Genomic DNA, 6224 nt, shown 5'->3' on the forward strand with positions numbered 1-6224 from the left:
TTTCATTTTTCTTTTCTTCTACAACTTCTACTTTCTGTGTTTGTGTTTTGAATTGAGATTGAAGAGCTTCATTGATTCAAAATCTGAGAATCATCTTTTACTTTTCTTCTCAATTGTTCTAAGAGTTGGATCTTAATCATTTTTTCTTGTTTTCATTTTCATTTTCTTCTGCAAATTCTCTTCTGGTTGATCAAGAGAGTAATTGAGATCTATATCTGATTTCTAATCTCATTACCCTTCTTCGATCTTCAATTTCTCTTTTGAATTTCATAATTGATTTAAGTTTCCTGCTGTTTTGTTTCTTGAAGTAATTTTCCATTTCTGTTTTGCTACTGAGCTGAAACCATTCATCTCATAGCTCTCTGATTTACTTCAATCTGCATTTTCCTTGTTAAATTCTAAATCCCAGCACCCAAATCCCTTTAATTCTTCAATCAATTTACAATTTCCAGCAGTTTATATTCAGTAATTTATATTTCTTGCACTTTAAGTTTCAGTTATTTACATTTCTTGTAACTTAAGTTTCAGCTCTTTTATTTTCTTGCACTTTAAGTTTCTGCAATTTTACTTCTTCTGCACTTTAGTTTTCAGCCAATTTACATTTTGCACTTTAGTTTACTTGCAATTTCGCTTCTGTTAATCAAAATCACTCAAACCATCAATCCCTATGGGATCGACCTCACTCTTGTGAGTTATTACTACTTGATGCGACCTGGTACACTTGCTGGTGAGTTTGTATGGAATCATTTTTCCCTCATATATATATATATATATATATATATATATATATATATATATATATATATATATATATATATATATATATCAATTGCTCAACTATAACCAAACACTAAGAAACATCATAAATTCACCATATTCCTCAACACATGCCCAACATTAATTTATCCATCAATATCATAAAGACTAATCATTTAACACATTTAACCACTTCAACCTAACCTATAGTTCTCTAGCCTAAGTTTTCACAGAGCCTTGCATATTAAATGCGCAAAACCTAAACCATACCTTTGCCGATCACCACATTTAGTCCAAGGCAGCCACACTAGTCATACACACAACCCGACAAGCTTGAGAAATCAATCAAAACCTTAGAACCAATCTTCCACCAACCCTCCAAATGTCCACAATTCAATTCCAACGCATGCATACATACTCAATTTCACAAATCAAAAGGGGGTAGAGAATCTGAGATGGGATTGTGGCTTACCCGTGAAATTGATCCGATAGAAACGTAGAGCTCGACGCGCTGGATGTGCAGCCGCAAACGGTGCGGCGATCAGAGCTCAAACGGGGAAGTTACGGTGGATTGAAGCAATGGTGAGGGTTTGGAGCTCTCCTCTCCCCCTTGCTGTCTTCAGCGTGTTTTGTTGCTGAATGGGGAAGGCGATGGCTCTGTCCCTTTCTATGTGATTGGATCCGGTTAGGCCCACGGGCCCGATTTAACCGGTTCAGACCATCTCGCCAAATTTTGGGCCAAATTTTTCGAAATTGGTATCAAAATTTTCATTTTGAAGAGCTCTATCCTATTTTATTATTGGATTTATATTTTTAATTTTTCTAATTAAAATTCAATTTATTGACTAATTATCTACTGATTTTAGCGGGGTTTACAGCTTCATACCTTGGGGAGTGGATTATTACCCTTAAATAATAATGAGTGTGTGCTAGTTTAAAAAGATCTTACAGTTTTAGATATCTTGGTTTTGAATTTGAAAGGCAGTTATGGATGCACTCTTTCTTTTTTGTTAGGTTTAACTATTCTGTTAGTCTCTATAATTATATCAAATTTTCAATTAAGCTCATGTATTTTTCATCTTTTCAATTGGGTCCATATGCTGCTTTTAATTTTGTAATTAGACCCTTTTCAAGACAAAGACGTTAAAATTAACAGAATATTTTGTCCAAGAAATCTCTGGTCAAAGATTTAGTTAGGTTTTTAATTATGAATATGTTCAACTTGCAAAGAAATATTCAATTAACTATAACATCTATTACACTATAAAGGACCTAATTATAAAATTAAAAGTAGTGTAGGAACCAATTGAAAGGAACAAAAAGACAAAAATCATAATTCACTAATTTGTTAAAACTATAGAGACCAATAAAGTAATTAAACCTTTTTTCTATTCATTAATTCTTTCCTGATGAGGACAGAAGATCATTTCGGCCAGATAGCAGAGTTCGTGTGGGCCATTGCCCGGGTGTAGAATAAATTACAAATTTATGGTTGTTGACGATTGGACAACATTGGCTATGGTCCCGTTAACTATTTAAACTCTATTAATGTATAATTATTTGTTGAAGTAATCTTTGTTTTTCTTGTAAATCTTTACAAAGGCATACGCTTAAGAGCAATTTGTACTTTGTATTTATAACCATATTTTTTTGTTACTATAATATATTCGTGAATCTATATATACAAAAAAGGAAAAAGGATTGGTAGTTGTGTTGAGCTCTGTATGAACCCCTCTTTTAGAAGGATTGAGTTACATATATGAGGTTTTTTTTAGTGTTTCGATAACTAATTATGGTCTTATTAATAGATGGCATGTTTATGGCAAGTGCATATACTTTTGTGTAATGTTAATTAGGGGTGTAAGTTATCGAACCGAATCGAATTTTACTGCAAAATTAAACCGAAATTTACAACAATCGAAAATAAAACCGAAAAAATCGGTTTTTTTGGTTTTTTCGAATTAAACCGATCGGTTCGGTTCGATTTTCAGTTGGTTCAGTAAAAATCGAACCGAACCAAACCGAACCGAAATATTGGTTCAGAAACCTTGTTTTTACACATTTATCCTTTAACCTAATATGCAATCCTCTAACCCCCAATCCCTACTCACTCAGCGCAGCCACAACACAAGTCACACCCCCACAAGTCACAACCTCCATCTTTCTCTTCTATGCCTGATTGCCTGAGACGCTGTGAGAATGAGAGCTTGAAAGAGCCAGAGAGCCAGAGAGCTGAGAGCGCCGTCGTCGAGTCACCGTGAAGGACGTCGTCGATCTCCATCACGGGCGTTGCAGAGAGCTGTCTTCACGCCATCGTCTCGCCGTCGTCGATCTCGGTCTAAGCCGTTCTTCCGTCCAGCAGTCCCCATCGTCGTCCAGCAGTGAGCAGTCCTCGTCGCCGTTCAGCAGTCTCCGTCGCCAAGCCTTCTTCTGCAACTCACAGTGTAATCTTCTGAGGTTGGTAACTCGATTTTTTCACAATTTGTTGCAAGTTATTACTTATTAGATGTTCTTGTTGGTGGGTTGATTGAAAGTTTGTTGCTGTTGCTGTTCGTTGAATTGAAAATAAAAAATAAAAAATTAAATAAAGTTTGTTGGTGGGCTGATTGAAAATTTGTTGCTGTTGCTGTTCAGTGTTCACAATGTTCTTGTTCGTTGATTTTTTCACAATTTATTCTGAATATTAACTCATATAACTAAAATAAAAAAATTTGGTGCTTACAGAGATATTTGACCTACTTTAGTTACTGCCTGACCACTTGAATCCTAATTGAATTTTCTCGTTGATTAATCTTTAGGACTGGTTTTGTCTCCCTGATCTTTGGTTTTTTCAAAATTTATTGCAAGTTATTAGATATTTACCTTTTTCTGTCTATGAAACTGAGGGATTTGGATACCTTTTTCTGTTTAAATATCTTCATAATTTAATTTTTGGTGTTCTTTTTTCTTTAAGTTATGGATTTGGGATATTGTAATTAGCCACAAATTTTTAAACATTGTCATGTCTCATGTCATGCAGTATCCCATACTTAATAAATCAAGTTTAGAGATAAAAATGAACGTGAATAGTAGTATTCTTTAGTCTTTTCTAGACCAAAAGACCAATAATTACTTTGATGCAGGTTTGATAATACTAACACAGAAAGATTAAATAAAAAGTACTTAATTTAGAAAATAAAGAGTACATGGCACATGGGTTTACTGTTTCTTTCACAATGGTTCTTTCACAATGAAGATTACTTAATTTAGAAAATAAAGAGTACTTAATCTAGAAAATAAAGAGTACATGGCACATGGGTTTATTGTTTCTTTCACAATGGTTCTTTCACAATGAAGATTACTGCAGTACTTAATTTAGAACCATGGTTCTTTCACAATGAAGCTTAGAAATAGGTACATGGCACATGGGTTTACTGTTTCTTCATGCAATAATTTAGGCTGCATAAGTGTATATACATGGCTGCATAAGTGCATATATATGGCTGCATATAATTAGTATGTTTCACAAGTTTAAATGCTACAATTAATAATTTTTGGTGCTGTTGATGAGTTAAAATGCTAATTTTTCATTGTTATGTTTATATATATGCAGCCAACAAGCAAAGAACAGCCCAATGACAACAGATTTTGAGGAGCTTATTGAAGAGTTTGAGAAACTTGAATTAGGTATGAAAAAAAGAAATTTGTAGTTCCTTTTATGCTTTATGTTTATAATTTATAATCTATATTATGTTTATAATATATATTGATTTTTTTTGTTTTATTTTTGTAGAAATTGCACCAACCGGAGAAGATGATGATGAGTCTGGTGTGGATTCAGATTAAGCATGGTGGCTGTTTGGTTTTTATTTGTTACAAAGTGATTGTTTCAGTTTAAAGTGTGTTTATTTTTGTTGTTTTGCTAGACATTTTTAGTTGTCTTTGTTTTATGTTTAATTTAGTTGAATTTGTATTGAATTTAGATGTGATATACTCTTGTTATTCTAGTTTATTGAAGGTTTTAAACTTTATTTTATGATAATTTTAATTTTGATCAATAGGTATAAAAAATTGAAAAAACCGACCGAACCAAACCGTTGTTGGTTCGGTTTGGTTCGGTTCGATTGATCAACCAGCAACCAACCGAATGGTTGGTATTATTATAGGACCGATCAGGTCGATTTGGTTGGTTTTCGGTCTAAAACCGAACCAAACCAAACTGATTACATCACCCCTAATGTTAATTATTTTGAGAAGTTTTCACTTTTAAAGTTAGAGGAAAATTATCACTTCAATTACGAAACCTAACCAAAAAAAAAAAAGTCAATAGGAATGACCGAATGGGAAAAAAATGGAAGGGACTACTGGCAAGTACAAATAATATTAATAATAATAATGAAAATTAAGAACTAATTTATCGAAAAAAATATTTGGTTTAATTTGAAAAATGTATCGATGTATGAATAGTATATACAAGTTTTATTTTTAGGGGTTTAATTAATTTGTGTTCTAAAGACATACTTTAAAAGATATAATAATAAATTTTTTTAATATATATATATATATATATATATATATATAATGCATTAAATATGGTAAACATAAAATAATTTTTGACAATAATTTTTATAAAATATTTTTTTTAATTTATTGGGGAGTATACTTCGTTGATACCATTTCCACTCGCTGCATATATATACAACCACAATTGAATTTGTATGTTTGATGGCATAGAGTGAACTGCGGGATCTGGATCTTGCAATGGATGATTAGAAAGACAATCCACAGTATTATGGTGGGTATTTAAGATGCACATAGAGCTGTTGGTTTTAAGATTTGTTTATGATGAAGATTTACGGTCAGGGTACTACTACATGCAACTTATTAATTGAGATCCAATGACTTCAGGCAGCGAACTACCAAACTCGGCTACGAATTTCCCTCGATTTGGTGTTGAGGTCACACAATGCGAATGTCATTAACGGCGTGGAAAAGGCGATGTGATACTGGTGAAATAAGTCGGCATCCTCACGACACAGACGTGAACCATAAAGTCACAATTTGACGAGATTTTTTGGCGCATTATCTCGCCTTTTTCTAATACCCTTTCCAAATATGGGGTTGCAGTCATTGTCAAGGTCGTAACCCAAACATATGCTTAGGTACACTAGTCTATTTTTGGTCAGCTAGTGAGAGATATACAAACCCTCTTGAGAGTACTCGTACGAACAACCCTTTAACATGGAGAGGTGTTTTTCATCCGAATGCAACAAATATATGTTACTGATGCACCACTATTTCGTGATACATTTTGTGCTTAATTGAGTGGATTTTATCCAGGATTTTCACACTTATTAATGTAAATCGCATGTTTTACATTTTCCTTCCTGATTTTGTGCTATGATTGAAAACATGCTTCTTTGGCCTTATATTTGCTAATATTAATCATCTCTTATTACCATTCGATGCCGTGATATGTGCGTTAAGTG

General features: G+C 33.1%; 1 long non-coding RNA gene across 1 annotated transcript; it reads left to right on the forward strand.

Moving 5' to 3' along the window:
- Positions 1–2827: 2827 nt before the first annotated feature.
- On the forward strand, positions 2828–4777 carry LOC112796454 (uncharacterized). The gene is made up of 3 exons (XR_003199209.3): positions 2828–3213; positions 4349–4422; positions 4529–4777. It is a non-coding gene; the product is annotated as an uncharacterized lncRNA (long non-coding RNA).
- Positions 4778–6224: the final 1447 nt, after the last annotated feature.

This window comes from Arachis hypogaea, chromosome 4, assembly GCF_003086295.3.
Source record: "Arachis hypogaea cultivar Tifrunner chromosome 4, arahy.Tifrunner.gnm2.J5K5, whole genome shotgun sequence".
NCBI lineage: Eukaryota > Viridiplantae > Streptophyta > Magnoliopsida > Fabales > Fabaceae > Arachis > Arachis hypogaea.